The sequence below is a fragment of the Herpailurus yagouaroundi genome, unplaced genomic scaffold, assembly GCF_014898765.1.
Source record: "Herpailurus yagouaroundi ecotype Mexico unplaced genomic scaffold, PumYag 180, whole genome shotgun sequence".
Lineage (NCBI taxonomy): Eukaryota > Metazoa > Chordata > Mammalia > Carnivora > Felidae > Herpailurus > Herpailurus yagouaroundi.
The window spans coordinates 18,063,686-18,082,150 of NW_024412411.1; positions in this window are offsets into that span (position 1 = coordinate 18,063,686).

Genomic DNA, 18,465 nt, shown 5'->3' on the forward strand with positions numbered 1-18,465 from the left:
CATAGACCGACAAAATTTCCAACAGAAAAAAAAAAAAAAATGAAACCAACACAGACCATCCAAATTTTGCTGCAAAGGATAACTTCTAAAATGAAAAATAAACAAGAACATCATGCACTTCCTGGGGTGCCTGGGTGGCTCAGTGGGTTGAGCGACTGACTTTGGCTCAGGTCATGACCTCACAGTTTGTGAGTTCGAGCCCCATGTCAGGCTCTGTGCTGACAGCTCAGAGCCTGAAGCCTGCTTCTGATTCTGTGTCTCCCTCTCTCTCTCTGTCCCTCCCCCACTCATGCGCTATCTCTCTCTGTCTCCAAAATAAATAAACATTAAAAATTTTTTTTAAAAAAAGAATATCATGCACTTCCATATTTATTAAAGAAAATTCATTTCTACCAAAAATAAATAAAAATTGTAAGAAATTTTGAATACCTTTAGCTTCCACAGAAACTCATTATATTCTCTCTCTCTCTCCCTCCCTTTCTCTCTCTCTCCTTCTCCTCCTCTCTCCTCAGATTATTTTTCATTACTTGAGCCTCAAATCTTTTCTATGAGATGGGTACAGACATTCTTATCTTCACCCTCATTTTATGCATGAGGGAACTGAGGCACATGAACAGTAACTAGCTTGCCCAAGGTCACTCTTTTGTTTCTGGACCCAGTTCCAATGTGTGGAGAGTGAGAAGGAGGGGAGTTTCCTCATACCAACAAGCAATTCTCCACACACCAGCTGCCTGTCCTGCAATTCAACACAATTCTGACACTATGTATGTAGAGATAGCATCAGATTACACAGGTTAAGGACACAGTCTTAAAAGACTGTCCCTACTCTGTACCCTACTTCAGATGGCAGTCTCATGCCCAGGTTGTTACCTGTACTTCTGACTAGAGGTTCCCACCACCCCCTTCCCAGGTTCAATTATTTAGCTAGAGCAGCTCACAGAACTCAGAGAAACATTTTACTAACTGGATCACTGGTTTATCATAAAATGATATAACTCAGGAACAGCCAGATGGAAGAGATCCATAAGGAAAGGAATGTGGAAGAGTGTAGAGCCTCCATGCTCTCTCCAGGGATGCCACTTTCCTAGCACCCCATGTTTACCAAGCCAGAAACTCTACACTTTGTCCTTTTGAGTTTTTTGAAGGCCTCGTTACATACACATGACTGATTAACCCAATCACCATGATTGGCCATTGGTGATCCATTCAACTTCCACTCCCTCTCCCCTACCTTTCAGGGTTGGGGTAGGGGGATGGAAGGAGGTTGGGACTGAAAATTCCCACTTTCTAATCACATGGTTGGCTCCTTAGGCAACCAGCCCTCATCCTTAGGTACTTTCCAAAATTCACCTCCTTAATATAACAAAAGATACTTTTATATCTTTTATCCCTCTCTTTGGAAATTCCAAAGGTCTTAGAAGCTCTGTGCCAGAAATGGGAACAAAGACCAAATATACATTTCATATCATAAATCACAATATCACAATCACCAAGACATTAAGGAGTAGATTCCAGAAGCCGATACCCTGTTCCTTCCTGGACATCATGGACTAGGGTTTCCATGAGTTCTGAGCTAATATTTCAGACTCCAAGTGGAGCTATGATTGGCAAGTCACCCAGTCATCTGAGGTGTACAGGGATTTACCAGTGGGCTTTTATACTCCCCAGATGGTGCACATTCTCAAAAGACTGTCTCATCTATTGTTTATAATATTATTTGTCCTTTTTATTGCATGGCATTCCCTAAACATAGCCATTAACAGAATAATTCCTGGATGTTTGTGTTATTTTATTGTTTTTAAAGTTTTAAATAGAAGTGTCCCAGGGTGCCAAAAGATATTCTTAACACCTGCTTCCATATTTCTGCTCACATCCTCAAATAGCTTTGAACTATTAAGGAAGTAAGATTGGACTTCTTTCCCAGAATCGCATCACTTTCTGAACATATCATAAAAATCTGAAGTCACAGCTGTTAGAATCTATGTTAAATGATATGCATGTTAGAGTCACAAAAACATCTGAATAACAAAAAGCTTTAGAGAACATCATAACTTCCACTTATAGAGAGGAAGCTGAAACCCTTCTCTCTGCTCTTAAAATTCACCAACATCCCTCAATACCACTGAGCCTTTGCACAACCTGAAAGCTTGCATTTATATATTCATTCATGAGCTTACTTGATTCATGTCCATCTCTGTTATAAAATGTGAACTCCCCAAAGGTAATGTTTTTGTTCATTCTCATTTCCCAGGGCCTAGAACATGACTAAGTGCCCAGTGATTATTTTGGGTTAAAGAGATGAATGCCAGGAGGAGAAGAGATTTCCCAGCTTCTCTTACCATAATATTTACACACTGACTTTTCCTCTTCTACACAGACATGGTATTCTGAACTTCTTTAATTATTTAGCATCCCCAAATATATTAGCCTGTTTTCCCCCATCTTCATCCATGTGTGCATGTTATTTTTGCTTCCTGGCACACCCTACCTAGTGGTACTCAGTTAGTCTCCAAACTCACAACAAGTATGCTTCCCTCTTAGGGCCCACATGGATTCTTCCCAGCTGGATCAGAAACACAGGCTCACCCTGTGTGCATCCCTCTCTCCAAGCAGTTATCAAGATGCACTTACTGATGCATTTCCTAGGTTGTTGTTTTTTCAACTAGATGTGAGCACTTTGAGAACAGAAAAATCTTCTTCATTATTTAAAACCTGGCACATACTAGTTGCTCACAAAATATTGCATGAATGAGTGAACGAATGAAAGCCTAGCACACAATAACAGTTAAGGTTATTTTCAAAATAAGAAATCAGCACTCACCAGTCTTATTCTAATTTCCCAGAATGTGCCAAAGGTTTAACATTAGAATTGATGGGAAATAAGTTCAAGAACATAAAAGAAAAGAAACTCACTTTTCCTTGTCTATCTCCTCCTCCATTTTCATGGAATTTAACCTTCAGGTAAAACTTTTTTTTCCCACTCTCCAAAAAGTTGAGATTGGAGATTTCGAAGTATTGTTTTTATTCTCATGCTCTCATATTGACTCACTTATACCAACAGAGCAACTTAAATGTATGGGTAGCCTAACTGATCTTGAAAAAATATACTGTATGGGATCAAAGGTTTAAAAGAAACTGGAATGATCTTACAACTTAGAGTTCCAGCTTCATATTCTACAATTGAAACTTTTGGAGAAAAGCTTTGCATTCTTGCTTCCTCTTCCCCTTTTCTTCAAAGTTTCCTCAATTATTTAGTTGGAGCCCCTTTTGAATCAGATCCCTACCAAAGGAAGCACTGTGCCTCCTCTAATCTTTCAAATTCTTTAGTTCAAACTTAGATAGGCTCAGACGTTACACTGTGATGCAATTATTTGCTACCCATATTTGTTTCCATATCAGTGGGATTTCATTGGAGCGGCAGAGTTTGAAAATCTTCCCCTATTATATACCTCTTCTTCATTTTAGTAATAAATCACCCAGAGGTTCAGCTGAATCATAGCTGTCCAGGGGGCTGATACATGCCCTAGCCTCTCTGGCAGTCAGGAGTAGGCACTGACTATGTTTCTACAAATGCCATGTGAGCAGAAGGGATGTGTACATCCCTACTACAAAGGAAATTGCTTGCATTCCACTTTCTTTTTTGCCTGTCATGCAGCCTGGAAATATGCTTCGAATATGAAGGTAAGGACAATGAATGATAATGAAGAAATAAGATACTAAGAACCTAGACAACTTCGCAGGTGAGTTATAACTTCCCCTCTATAGAGCTCACTTCTTGATTGTTGTAAGGGAAAGAAATAAAAATTCTGCTTTATTTCAGGGGCTATATTTTAGGTTATATCTGTCGAGCTTGTACTCTATTATTATAGAAACTGGTTCCTGGAAATGAAATACCGTCATCATAAAAATGAAAATATGTGACATTCATTTAGCAAGTTGTGTTGCAGGTAGAGAGGACCATAGTCAGGCTAGAAAGGTGTTTGCTGCTTGAAAATATATGCTAACTTGGAAACAGACCACATTGCTACCAAGCCTGTAGCTTTGGAGAATCAGGTAAAAAAAACAACTTTGAGAACTGGATGCTACTTGGAATTTTTAGCCAAGTGCTAGAAGAGGCATGAGGTAAAGTTAGACAAAAATGACCCATTCGCATATAGAGATGGAAAGGAATATAGCTCTGCGAATGTGGAGCCTATCTGTCTGTGAATGCAATTTAATGGATTAAAATGCCATTGACTTGAAGCCCTAGAAGATTGGGAAAGTCAAGTGCTTCCATTCCCCAAAGAGCATGATATAACATTGTGGTCAGAGCCAGCTGAGGGGCAAAGATCAGTTAAAGATTCCCGGCTTCCCAGCAGCTTCCCAAGACTTCAGTTTCAGATGGCATTAAGGTAGCCAATAGTAAGTTAAGGGGAAGAGAGATGAGCAGTGGAGAGAAGAGAATAAATTAAAGATGAGTGACTATAGGCTCTGTGGAAATTTATCCAAAAGAGGTCTTTGAATGTGGCTATTGCACGTGGAACTGACTAGAAGCAAAAAGACAAGAATACTACTAAGGTATTGAGGAAATTTGTTACCCAAGAAATCACAAGTCTAGTGTTCAAGAGCCTATGATTATTAAATCTCTAACCCAATGCGTAGTTTCCTGAAGCTCCACTCTTTCTCGCCTCCACTGATATGGATGGTGGACAGGAGAAACCTCCCAAACACTCATAACAAAAGCCTAAGAGAACAATGAACAAGGGAGATAATTTAGGGCAGGGTGACCAAGAAACTTCCTCCACCAGCAGTAAGCTTTCACAGTTCCTACCTGGAAGAATTTCACATTTGAATTTAGCTGAAAAGTACTGAGATTTACATTCCTTACATTTCTCAAAGGGTGTTTTTTTAAATTTCTTTCTTGAATTAAAAAAAAAACAATTGTGGTAAATATAGATAACATAAAATTTACCATTTTAACCATTTTTTAAGTATGTGGTTCAGAGGCATTCATGACATTCACATTATTGTGCTACCATCACCAACCATCCATCTTCAGAACTTTTTCACCTTCCCAAACTGAAATTCTGTACCAATGAAACAACAGCTTCCCATCCCACCCTGTCCCCTCATAACCACAATTCTGCTTTCTTTCTTTCTCTGTGAATTTGACTCTTCTAGGTGCTTCATATAAGTAGAATCATACAGTATTAGTCTCCTTTTTTGTGTCTGGTTTATTTCACTCAGTGTAATGTCTTCAATATTCGTCCATGTTATTGCATAATGTCAGAATTTTGTTTCTTTTTATGGTTGATTAATATTCCATTGTATATATTCATGACTGGAAATTTCCACAGGCAATGTGTCCTTCTCAGGATAACACAACTGGGGGGAAGCCCTTTTCCTACTCTACCATTGTATATTGGAATTGGGAAAGACTTACAACTTGTGTTTAGTTGATGGGTTACCAGACCATAAGACCACTTTCAGACTGAATAGTGAAGACTATTATGCTATGATCCTGGATTTTCAACTGCATTAGATAGGATTACTAGAAAGGATTTTAGGCAGCTCCCTTGTAGAAGGTTTGACTGTATTTTTGAGGAAAGATGAGGATACATACATAGGTAGCTAAAAGGGAAAAGTATGATAGAAATTTCTAAGTGTCCATGTATATTCATTCTGCCCTAGTCTACTAATAATAGAAACCCCAGAGTTTCTCTAAGCATAGAACCTCCAGTAAGAAACTGCATTTCCTGACCTACCTTTAAGGTAAGAGAGAGGTGACTAAGTTCTGGACAACTGGATGTTAGCAGAAGTAATGTGTTAAACCTTCTAGTCACATCCATTACATAGGAATCGCTTACATTTCACTTCCTCTCTGTTTCCCCTTTTATAGCACTGGAACAAAGATGGGTCAGCGAACTGTTTTTTATCAAGAGGACCACACTCTGGAGGAAAGTTGCACAACACAGTAGGAGAAATTGTTTCCCTGAATGATCCCCTTGTAGCAAAATCCCTGCTAGTCAAGATTGAACAAACTCCTATATTAGAGAAAAATGTACCACCTTGATGAATTCACTGTGTCTTTGGTGCTTTTAATCTTACAGTAGCTTAGTCTAAACCCTATGTGTTATAATTAGATTATAAAAATATAGATTGATCATGAAGAACTATTTTTGATATTTAGAAACACAACAATATTAACATTCTAAATGTTTTCAGTACATCTTAAGTTATTGATAAGTAAGGGACTGTATCTTTATCTTCATATTCCTAGCATTTATTCTATTGTCTGACATGGTAATCAATGCATATTTCTCTCATTAATTAATCAAGTAATTCACATAATGACAATAGCAAAGTATAAGAATGGCTGTGTGATTCAAATACCTTTTTAAATGAACATTAATCTGCCTCCTTTATCTATTAATTATAGTTGTTGCCCTAATGTCTAGCCTTGTGCCTTCTCATCAAGGTTTGAATTGAATTACTTACTACTCATCGTATCTGTCCTATCTGAATTAAAACTGCCCTTTATCCTGACTTATTTGTCTTAGAAAATTCTAATCATTTACTTTTACAGCAACAGAACAGCAGAAGACAAAGTATTTAGTAAGTAAGTGTGGAGATGTGTTTGTTAGCAGAAGATTTAAAACTTCCTTTTCATATTTTTTATAGTCTCACAGCCAAATTTTCAGTGGCAAATTCCATACTACAGTATTCCAAAATATTATGAGGTCACACAGAAATAAGTCCTCAAATAACCTCTTCCACGCAAACCCAATTTAAATAGGAAAAGCATCCAGTTCTCGTTGTGATAATTACTTGGGTGGCAATACTCATTAATATGGTCACTAACAGAATAAATAAAGAATATGTGTGGAGAGCACAGGAATAATATAACTGGGCCACAGTACTTAACACAATGGAAGGAAAAACTACTGCTCATTTTCCTGTTGATTATCAAATTTCATTTCCTCCTTCAAGCTCATTAATACTGGATATGGTATTGTTTTCCTCATAAGTGAAATGTCAGTTATGAAATTGCAAATGCTGTGTTAGGGAGGCATTCGGATCTATTGGACAGAGAAATGAATTTGGAGTTCAAAGACCAGAGTGCACTGAATCCTGGCTCTGCCACTGAATTGTTTTCTTTTACTTTGGAAAAGTAATTTAACCTTTCTAAACTTTGAAGTCTTAACTTACGAGATGAGTAGGATGGGCCAGATGATTACTAAGGTGTTTTCTGGTTGTAGAGTTTTATGAGTCTACACATTTCCCAATCCATCCTGTAACATTAAAAACTCATCTAACATATGTTAGTTGAACAATGCACTTTGTGTTAGGCACGATGTTAGATCAAAGTTGAAGGTAAATGACCAAGATAGACATGATCTCTGCCCCTCTGGAATTTACAGTCAAGTGGAAAGACAAAGAACATAATAATAATTATAACACTAAATAATTAACAGCAAGGAAGGTAGACAATGATATAAGATATAAAGCAAACAAAGCTGTTTTAGTCTAGAGTGCTAGGGAATCTTCTCTGATTAAGAAATGTTTAAGCTGAGGCATTCTTGGGTGGCTCAGTCAGTTAAGCACCCAGCTCTTGATTTTGGCTCAGGTCATGATCTCACAGTTTTTGAGAAAGAGCCCTGCTTTGGGCTCTGTGCTGACAGCGCAGAGCCTGCTTGGGATTCTCGCTCCCTCTCTCTCTCCCCCTCCCCTGCTATCTCTTGCTCTCTCTCTCTCAAAGTAAATAAATAAACTTAAAAATAAAAAATAAATTAAAAAAACAATGTTTAAGCTGACACCTAAAGCATAGGGGAAATCCATGTAAAGGAAAAGGCTGAGCAAATTTCCTGTGATGGAAGAGAGTTCTTAGCCCAATTAAGTTGCTGAAATCAAGCTAGTCTTGCTGGAGAACACAGAATGAGGGAGAAAGTGGTGCAAAGTGAAACAGGACAAGCAAGCAAGGTCAGTTCTTTTGGAGCTTTAAACACAAATGTATGTATTTTGGACTCTGTACAAAGGTATACAGGAAGAGATAGGAGGGTTTTAAGTAAGGATGCAATGTGGTTTTGCGCTTAAAACATTATCTCTTCCTGAGGAGTACTGTAGATAGCAATTGCAGATATGAGGAAACCAGATCAGAGGCTAATGTAGCAGATAGATGAGAGATGACAGTGATTTTAACAGGGTTCTTATAGTTAAAATGGAAATAAATGGATAGATTTTTGATATATTAGAAGCTAGGACTACCAAAATTGTGATTAATTTGGATATTAGTGTTGAAGAAGGGTGAGATTTCAAAGGTCATTCCATACTCTCAGGCTTCAGCAGCTAGTAGATGCAGATGACATATACCAACCTGTATTACATCCCCTTGTGAAGAAGAGAGAATAAAGATTGCAACCTGAAATAATGAATTGTGCTGCCTATGTGACACCCAAGGAAAACATTGAGTAGCATTTGGATATACAGGTCTAAATTTTCATAGATGTTTGGGATCTATAATGTATATATTTAATATATATTATATATAATATATATATATAATGAGGACAGGAGCTGTTACCATGTATATGGTATTTAAAATGATGAGAGTGGGGGCACTTGGGTGGCTCAGTTGGTTAAGCGACTGACTTCAGCTCAGGTCATGATCATGTGGTTCGTGGGTTCGAGCCCCGTGTTGGGCTCTGTGCTGACAGCTCGGAGCCTGGAGCACATTTCGGATTCTGTGTCTCCCTCTGTCTCTGCCCCTTCCCCGCTTCACGCTCTGTCTCTCTCTCCTTCAAATGTAATTAAACGTTAAAAAAATAAAATAAAATAAAATAAAATAAAATAAAATAAAATGAGAGTGGATTGAGCTGTCAAGGTAGAAAAGTATAGAAAGAAAAGAGCAGAAAAGGAGAGAAGAACAGAAAAAGAGAGCAGAAAAGGAAATGGGAAAAGGCCCAGGACAGAGCATTGAGGATATTCAACATCTAACGCTCACATCAAAGAGGAAGAAAACCCAAGAAAACTGATAAGTGATCAGGAAAGTAGCAGAGGTTGGCAGCGGTGGAGGCTGCCAGAACACTTAGTGTTAAGAAGTCAAAATAAGATGGTACTCCTAGAAATAGAGTATGACTGACTATACAGAAAGCTGCTGAAAAGTCAAAGTGAGGACTTAAAGAAGCTACTAATATAATTGGCGCAGGAGTCATTAGAGGGCTTAGCAGAAGTGGTTTTGACTGACGAATGGTGAGTGGACTAAGAAATTAATAGGAGATAAGTAATGGAGATGGGTACTTTTGCAACTGTTTGACCATGAACGGGTGAAGAAAAATTGGACACTAGCTGAAAGTTCAGGGTGAAAAAATCCAGGGATTTTTTTTTTTTAATGATGGGAGAATGTGTTTAAATATTGATGTAAATGATCCAATAAAGTAGATAATGGTGAGAGAAGAAAGAGGAAGGACAGGAGGAGGAAGGTAGAAGGTGGAGGGAGAATGAGGGAAGGATGGGGAGGAGGAGGGAGGAGAAAGAGAAAAAGGAGGAGGAGGAGAAGAAAGAATAATAATAGGGATAAGAATAAGAGTTAGAAGAAGAAGAAGAAGAAGAAGAAGAAGAAGAAGAAGAAGGGGACTAGCTGTTAGGAAATGTTCCTAAATAGGTAGAAGAGAATGAGATCCATATCACAGGTAGACTTTATCCTTTAACAGGAAGGAAGGAGAAAAAAGATAGTAAAGAAACAGGAAGATTTATAAATTTGGAAACAGGAAGTTGAAGTGCTCTCCTCATGATGACTTCCATTTTTCTCTGCAAAATAGAAGAAGTTTTACCTGCTGAAATTGGTGGAAGTGGGGTAAGACATCAGAAGTTTGAAGAGAATGGAGAAAGTTTAAAATACTAGTTTTAGAAAGTAGGAAAAATAGCTAACCTGCGAAACACAGGAATACTGCCAGACCTGGTTGAGACAGTTAAAAGAGGCAATCATGAGTCAGAGAACAACTTCCTGGCTTCACTGGGCCATTGTCTTTAAGTGAATTTCATGAGCACAGAGCCAGAAATCCAGAGAGAAGCTTGTATTTAGTCACCTGTGATGCTTGGCTGGACAAAGGGGCAAGGAAACGGAAAGATGACAAAAATGCTTGTGGCAGCAGACTAAAAAATATATGCTAGACGTACAGGACTTGAGGGAGAGGAGGCTGATGAATAGAGAGAAAATAGAAGGGACAACGCATTGGATGCCATAATTCTGAATGGTAGAAGAGGTTTCATGTAAATAATTTGGAAGCGGATCTCCAAAACAAAGGAGGTTTGGTCTGAGGATTTCAAAATGAGAGCTTTTTTTTTAACTGGAGCAAGTCTGAGTAGTATAAATGCCCAGTATGCGTCCAAAGTAAGCGCTGGCGGCAATGAAGGAGAGAAGCATGTCTCTGGACATGACAAGAGTCTTCTGTCTCTACCCTCGCCTCAGTTTCTCTTATCATTAAAAAAACACTTAACAACATTTAAAGAATTTATTTCGAAGCGATGCCAAAACATCCTGCCTAGAATGACCATTTGTCTAGGGTCAGCACGAACTGAGGAGGAGGGAACAGCAAACCAGCTGCTAGGAGGGAAGAGTAAGTGCTGCAAAGTACTCACTAAGTACTCTTAAGTACTGATAGTTGTTCAGGGAAGACTTTCTGAAGGAGATGACTGCTGAGCTGAGTCTTATGTGGAAGTACTAGTTAGCAAGACAAAAGAAGAGGTGTTAGGAAAAGTTCTAGACAAAAAAAAAAAACAAAAAACACAAGCATGTAGAGATATGTAAATCAATTCATTCTTAAATTGTTGCTTTCATTCAAGGAAAGGTCTGCACTAGCCACGTTGAGGACATAAAGATGTTTCAAAAAAGTTCTCAAAGGAGGAGTATTGCATGTAAAGTCTCACTGGTATATCTGGACTGATACTTGCTAGATTTCAAGCTCAAGGACAGGAGCTGGGGCTATCTTAAAGACCTCTATTCACTTAGTACCTATAATAATAATTTGATATATAGTAGGTATCCACTGCATAATTGTTGAATAAATGAATGGATAAATTCAATTGCTAGTCTAAGTCCCAGTGTAAATTATATTTCAGAGTCCTTGTGAATAGAATATTACATTTTGAATGAATGCGGAAATGTACACATTTATTCCTTTAAGCTGTGGTCAGACAATCTTTGAGCCCCTCCAATTTCAGAGAATTTACTGCATTTTAAAGATAATTGGTTTTTGGACAGTTCCAGATGTTAGAGAGATCTTCCTGATACTGTGTCAAAATTTCCTGACTTTAATTACCATCTTAATTCTCTTATCTCACCTCTGAACACCAAAGCGATAGAGGTTATGATTAATTCCTCTTTGACAAGGCACAGTTCAAACATGCCAAGGTAGCTATGCCACTTATCACCTTTCCTTCTACCTCTGTCTAGCTTCCACGGCAACCCTCTTTTCCCCAGGCTAAGTACAGGAATTTCTTCTTTACCCATCGCTCTTTGTTAGCTGTTACTCATCTATTTGGCAGGTCTCAGATTAATGACTACTTTGGTCTCAGAAAAGCCTGACACCGGATGATTAGTTCTCCTCATTATAAACTCCTGTATCACCTTAGTTTTTTTTTTTTTTTTTTTTTTCTTCATGGCACTTTTTAAGTTAGACATTGTTATTGTCTGTCTGAAGTGCTAGACACAAAGTACATTAAGTGAATTGGGTCCACAAGGGGGAAAGACAAAATAAGTATAGAGAGATTAAATTTGAATGAGACAGATAATTGTTAAATGAGTAAACAATATAAATTCAGAAGTGGCATAAATCTTAAAAAAAAAAAAAAAAAAAAGCACCGGATGGAGAATAAATGGGAATAACGGAAAAGTGAGGGTCAGGAAAGGCCTTTCTGAGAAGCTGATATTTAAGGTGAAACTCAGAGGAGTCGAATTTAGTTAGGTGAAAATTTGGGTTCAGGATACTCCAGAAAGAATATCAGTGTAGAAGTCCATGAGGCTTAGCGTGCTAATACAGGCAGACTCCACCTAGTAAGGAGATAACTGGGGGAAGAATTTACCGAAGAGTAAGCACTCTGTGTTATTCGCTGGAAGTGTAATGTTAAGGAAACACAGAGATCTTGAAACTCTAAAATTAACTATAAATTGTGATACTATTTATCAGCATAAAAACATTCTAATACAATTATTTGGATGTCTGCTTCCAACCAGAATGGTAAAACAGGGAGTAGGAGTTAGTCTTCCTTCTGAATCAACTAAACCACCAGACAAAATATATGAAACAATAGCTTTCAAGACATCGGACATGAGATGATGAAGCATAATGAACTCTAGAAATGGGAAACAAGAGAAGGTGAGTCCTACAATTGCTGCAGGTACTGTATTACGAGTTTTTAGGTTGAGGTGTGGGGAATGGGGACAAGCTGGAACCCAATGGCCTTCCTGAATTGGCAGGATGCTGCTGAGTCTGCAAGACTAAGGGGTTTCGCATAGAAGAGAAAATGCACGGCAAGAGAATTACAGAGATCTTCAGAGGTCTCCCTTGAGTATTTGTCAGTAAATGCATGTGAAGAAACTACCTGAAAATGGAGAAAGACTATCCAAAAGTTAAGAGGGAACAACACAAAGTGGCCAAACAGGGCCAGGAAGAGTGCCCCTTCACATCATTCAGCCTGGAAATTATGCAATCCACAGGATATCAGGAAGTGTACTCAGGAGGCTCTTATGTCAGTTGTGGAGAAAAATTTGCCTTAGATTAAATGTTGTCTTGATCCACAAGACAAAACTTAAAATCAATATGCAACAGAATCACTGTTTTTATGTAACAACTGAGACCTAGAAAAAATCCTCAAGAATATCTACAGGAATACAAAACTGTCCAACACCAAATAAAGTAAAATTCAATGTCTACTATATAATATAAAATACCCAGGCTTGCAAACCTATACCTAGTAAATACATCTTTCACAAATAAAGATGAAATAAATATTTTCTCATATACACAAAAGCTGAAAGGATTTATCACTAGCAGACACACACTATAATAAATGTTAATGAAATCCTTCAGGCAAAAGAAAAGCGGTACCATATGGAAATATAATCTATACAGAAGAATAACAATCATTGCAAAGGAAGACTAAAATGGGTAAGTGTATAAGATTTTTTCATATGATTTAAAAAAAAATTTTTGTAATGTTTCTTTTTGAGAGAGACAGAGTGTAAGTGGGGGAGGGGCAGAGGAAAAGGGAGACACACAGAATCTGAAGCAGGCTCCAGGCTCTGAATTGTCAGCACAGAGCCTGACGTGGGGCTTGAACTCAAGAACCGCAGGATCATGACCTGAGCCAAAGTCGGACCTTTAACCGACTGAGCCACACAGGCGCCCCTTTCATAGTATTTAAATGTTAAAAAATCAATAGAACAAACTATCAAAAATGCAATATGGACTTTAACAGATATGTCAAAGTGAAATATATGACAACAGTAGCTGAAGGTTGGAGATGGGGAGAAAAAGAACTCTCCACTGTAGGATTCTTACACAAAATGTTTAGTGGTATTAAATCTCTTGAATATAAATTGTGAAAAGTGAGAGATGTATATTGTTAACCCTGAGTAATCACTAAAATAACAAAACAAAATGTTGTTAACTAACAGACTAACAAAGGAGATAAAATTAAATCATTAAAAGTGCTCAATGTATCCAAAATAATGCACAAAAGGGGTAAAAATTGGACAAAGCAGAGATGTGACAAATACAAAACAAAATTAATCACATTAAATTAAGATGATCTAACTATACCAATTAATAATCTGGAATTGTCCAACTACATAAAAACAACTGTCCCCCAAAAAGCAAGAAGCAACTATACAAACCACTTGAAAACACACACTTTAAGTACAAAGACATAAGTAAGTTGAAAATAAGATCTTTAAAAATATATATACATGGGGCGCCTGGGTGGCGCAGTCGGTTAAGCGTCTGACTTCAACCAGGTCACGATCTCACGGTCCGTGAGTTCGAGCCCCATGTCGGGCTCTGGGCTGATGGCTCAGGGCCTGGAGCCTGTTTCTGATTCTGTGTCTCCCTCTCTCTCTGCCCCTCCCCCGTTCATGCTCTGTCTCTCTCTGTCCCAAAAATAAATAAACGTTGAAAAAAATATATATATATACAAAGATATATTATTCTAGCTTCTAAAAATAGAAAGATGGGTGTCTATTTCAGATGGGACAAAATAGATTTCATAGTAAAACATATTGCCAGGGTTATTTTGAAGTTTATCACTTGGTTTCTAATATTTGGGGATTTGCTCAGAGGCTTTTTGTTTTCAGTTTCCAATTTAATTCCTTTGTGGTTAGAGAAAAAAACTGTATGACTTGAATCCTTTTAAACATATTGTTAATTGTTTTCTGGCCATAAATCGGATACATTTTATTAAATTGAAAAGAATATATATTCTTTTTTTTGGTGGAGTCTTCAGCACATGTTAGTTAGGTCAAGTTGGCTGATAATGTTGGTTAAATATTCCACATCTTCAAATTTCATTTTTTTGTCTACATGTTCTACCAGTTATTGAGAGAGAGGTATTTAAATCTCTGACTGTAAGTGAGGATTTATCTTTTTGTTCTTTTGTTGTGTCAGTTTTTCTTCATGTATTTTAAGCTCTGTTATTAGGAGTAAAATGTTTAGGATTTTTATGTTTTCTTGATGAAGTAACCTCTTAATCGTTATTAAATGGTCCCTTTTCTCCTTGTAATGCAAAGTTTGTTAATATTTAAAAATAAATATAGGGGCACGTGGGTGGCTTAGTTGGTTAAGGGTCCAACTCTTGATTTCAGCTCAGGTCACGATCTCATAATTGGGAGATCAAGCCCCGTGTTGGATGTGGGTGTTGGGTGTGGAGACTGCTTGAGTTTCTTTCTCTCCCTCTTTCTCTGCCCCTCCCCTGATCTCACTTGCTCTCTCTCTCAAAAATATAAAAATAAAAATAAACAAATAAATATAAATACATTGACCATAAAAAACTAGAACAGGGAAAATATAATCTCAATAACAAGTATCAATCAATATTGATAATCTCAATATCAAATGCAGAAAAGGCATTTAATAAAATAATAATTACATATCTGATAAAAACTCTATAAAAACTAGGAACTGAAAGTAACTTCCTCAACTGGGTAAAGAGCCTCTACAAAAAGATTACAACAAACCTCATATTTGATGGTGAAAACCTGCTTTTATCCCAAGATCAGGAACAAAAAGTTGGCATCCCCTCTTACCATTTCAACTCAACATTACATAGTTCAAGAGGTTCTAGCCAATATAATAAGGAGGAAAACATGTGACCAGATTGGAAAGAGAGAAATAAAATAATATTAACTCACAGGTGACATGTTCATCTAAGCTGAATATTCAATTGGAATCTAAGGGGGAAAAGAACTTTTTCTTTTTGGGGGGCACAAGTGAGTGAGGGGCAGAGAGAGAGAAGCAGGGCTCACCCAAAGCAGGGATCATGCTCACCTGAAGCAGGGCTCATGGTCACCCAAAGCCGGGCTTGAGCTCACCTGATGGGGGACTCAGACTTGCAAACTCTAAGATCAGGATGTAAGCAGAAGTCAGATGCTTAACCAACTGATGCCCAGGTGCCCAGGGAAAAAACTTGTACAATTCATAAGGAAGTTAGTCAAAGTTGCAGGAGGAAAGATCAAGGGAAAAAAATCAATTGTATTATGTGCTAGCAGTGAAGAATCAGAAATTGACATGAGTGGGGCACCTGGGTGGCTCAGTGGATTAAAGGTTTGACTCCTGGTTTCTGCTCAGGTCACAATCTTGTGGCAGTTTGTTTCATGGGAATGGGCCCCGTGTTGGGCTCTGTACTGACAGCATGGAGCCTGCTTGGGGTTCCCTCTCTCCCTCTCTCTCTGCTCTCTCATTCACTCTCTTTCTCAAAATAAATAAATAAACTTGAAAAAAAGATAAATTGGTATTAGAATGTAATACCTTCTACAATAACATCAATAAAATTTTTAAAAAGCTGCTAAATCTGTCCAAATGTGTTAGTGAAAAACTACAAAACATCCATAAGGAAAATTATGAACCTGATTAAAGAAATCCAATAGCTAAATAAATGGAGAGATATTGCAAGTTCATGGATAAGAAGACTTAATATTGCTTAAAAGACTGTTCTTCCCAAATTGATCTATAGATTCAATGCAATCTCAATCAAAACCCCAGCAAATTATTTTGTGGATATCTACAAACTTCTTCTAAAGCTTATATGGAGAGGTAGAAGATCCCATATTGGATATTGTAGGTGACACAATATTGAAGGACAATATTAAACTTAGAAGGCTATCACTACCTGACTTCAAGACTAGCAATAAAGCTATAGTAATCAGAAAGTATAGTATTTGTGATAGTACAGACATCTAGATCAATGAAACAAAATGGAGAATCCAGAAATAGATCCATATAATATAGTCAACTGATATTTGACAAGGGGGTAAGACAATACAATGGAACAAAGATAGTCTTTGCAACAAATGGTTCTGGAACAACAGTCATCCACATGCAAAAAAGTGAATCTAGACATAGGCCTTACACCCTTCACAAAAATTAATTCAAAATGGATCACAAGACTTAAAAATGACTCAAACTGTAAACATCTTAGAAGAAAACCTAGATGATCTTGGATATTTTAAATTCAACACCAAAGGTATAATCAATGAAAGAAATAACTGACAGTTGAAGTTCATTAAAATTTAAAACGACTGCCCTGTAAGAGACAATAATAAGAGAATGAGAAGACAAATCTCTCACAGGGAGAAAATATTTGTAAAAGACACATCTGAAATAAAGGATCATTATATGAAATACACAAAGAACTCTCAAAACTCAACAATAAGAAAGAATAAATAAATAAAACAAGAGCCAAAAACCTTTAACTGACACTTCACCAAAGAAGACATACAGATGATAAATAAGCACATGAACAAATGCTCCACAACTTAAGTCATAAAGAAAAAGCAAATTAAAATGAGGTATCACTACACACCTATTAGAATGGTCAAATCCAGAACACTGACATCAAAGGCTGGTGAGGATGTGGAACAATAGGAACTCTCATTCATTGCTGGTAAGAATGCAAAATGGTGCAGCCACTTTGGAAGACAGTTAGGCAATTTCTTATGAAACTAAACATACTCTTACCATGCAGTCCATCAAATGTACTCCTTGATATTTAACCCAAAGGAGTTGAAAATTTATTTCCACACAAAAACCTAAATGTTGATGTTTACATTAGCTTTACTCATGGTTATCAAAACTTGGAAGTAACCAAGATGTCCTTCAGAAGATAAATGGATAAAATGATACAGCCAAATAGTGGAATATTATTCAGCACTAAAAATAAATGTACTAATTAGCCATGAAAAGACATGAACTTTAAATACATATTACTAAATGAAAGAATCAAATCTGAAAAGGCTATATAGTATATGATTCCGACAATATGACATTCTGAAAAAGAAAAACTATGGAGAGAATAAAAGGATCATGGTTGCCAGTGGTTGGGGGTGAGGATGGATAAATTCACAGAGCATAGAGAATTTTTAGAGCAGTGAAAATATTCTATAATGCCATAATGATGGATATATATGATTATATATTTATTCAAATCCATAGAATATACAACACTAAATGTAATGTTGTAATGTAATGTAATGTAAATCATAATGTAAACTATGGAGTTTGGGTGTTTATGATGTGTCAGTTTGGGTTCATCAATTGTAACAAATGTACCACTCTTGTGGGAGGTGGTGATAATGGAAGAGGTTGTGCATGTGTGAGGGCAGGAGGTATATGGGAAATTTCTGTACCTCCCCTTCTATTTAAAAGTTTTCTTAAAATATAAAATCTTAATAATAAAAAAAAACTAAAATAAAATTTCTGAGAGATTTTAAAGAATATCTAAACATATGGACCAATATGCCATGTTCATGGATTGGAAGACTCAATATTGTTAGAATGTAAATTCTTTCCAAATTTATATGTAGATTCAATGCAATCTCAATGAAAAATTTTTGGTAGAAATTGGTTGATTCTAAAACTTTTATGGAAATAAAAATGACCAAGAATAGCCAGAACAACTTTTCAAATAAAGAAAAAAGTTGAGAACTAGCACTACCCTGACTTTAAGACTTATAAAATGATAGTTGTCAAGGCAGTACGGTATTAGAATAAATGTAGACAGAGCAATGGGAATGAAGAGACAACACAAAAATAGATCTACACATGTACAGAAAACTGATTCATGACAAAATTTCAATGACTATTCAGTAGAGAAAATGTATTCTTTTTAAAAATGGTGTTGAAATACTGGGATACTTCTATATGAAAAGGAAAGAAGAAGAGGAAGGAAGGAAGGAAGGAAGGAAGGAAGGAAGGAAGGAAGGAAGGAAGGAAGGAA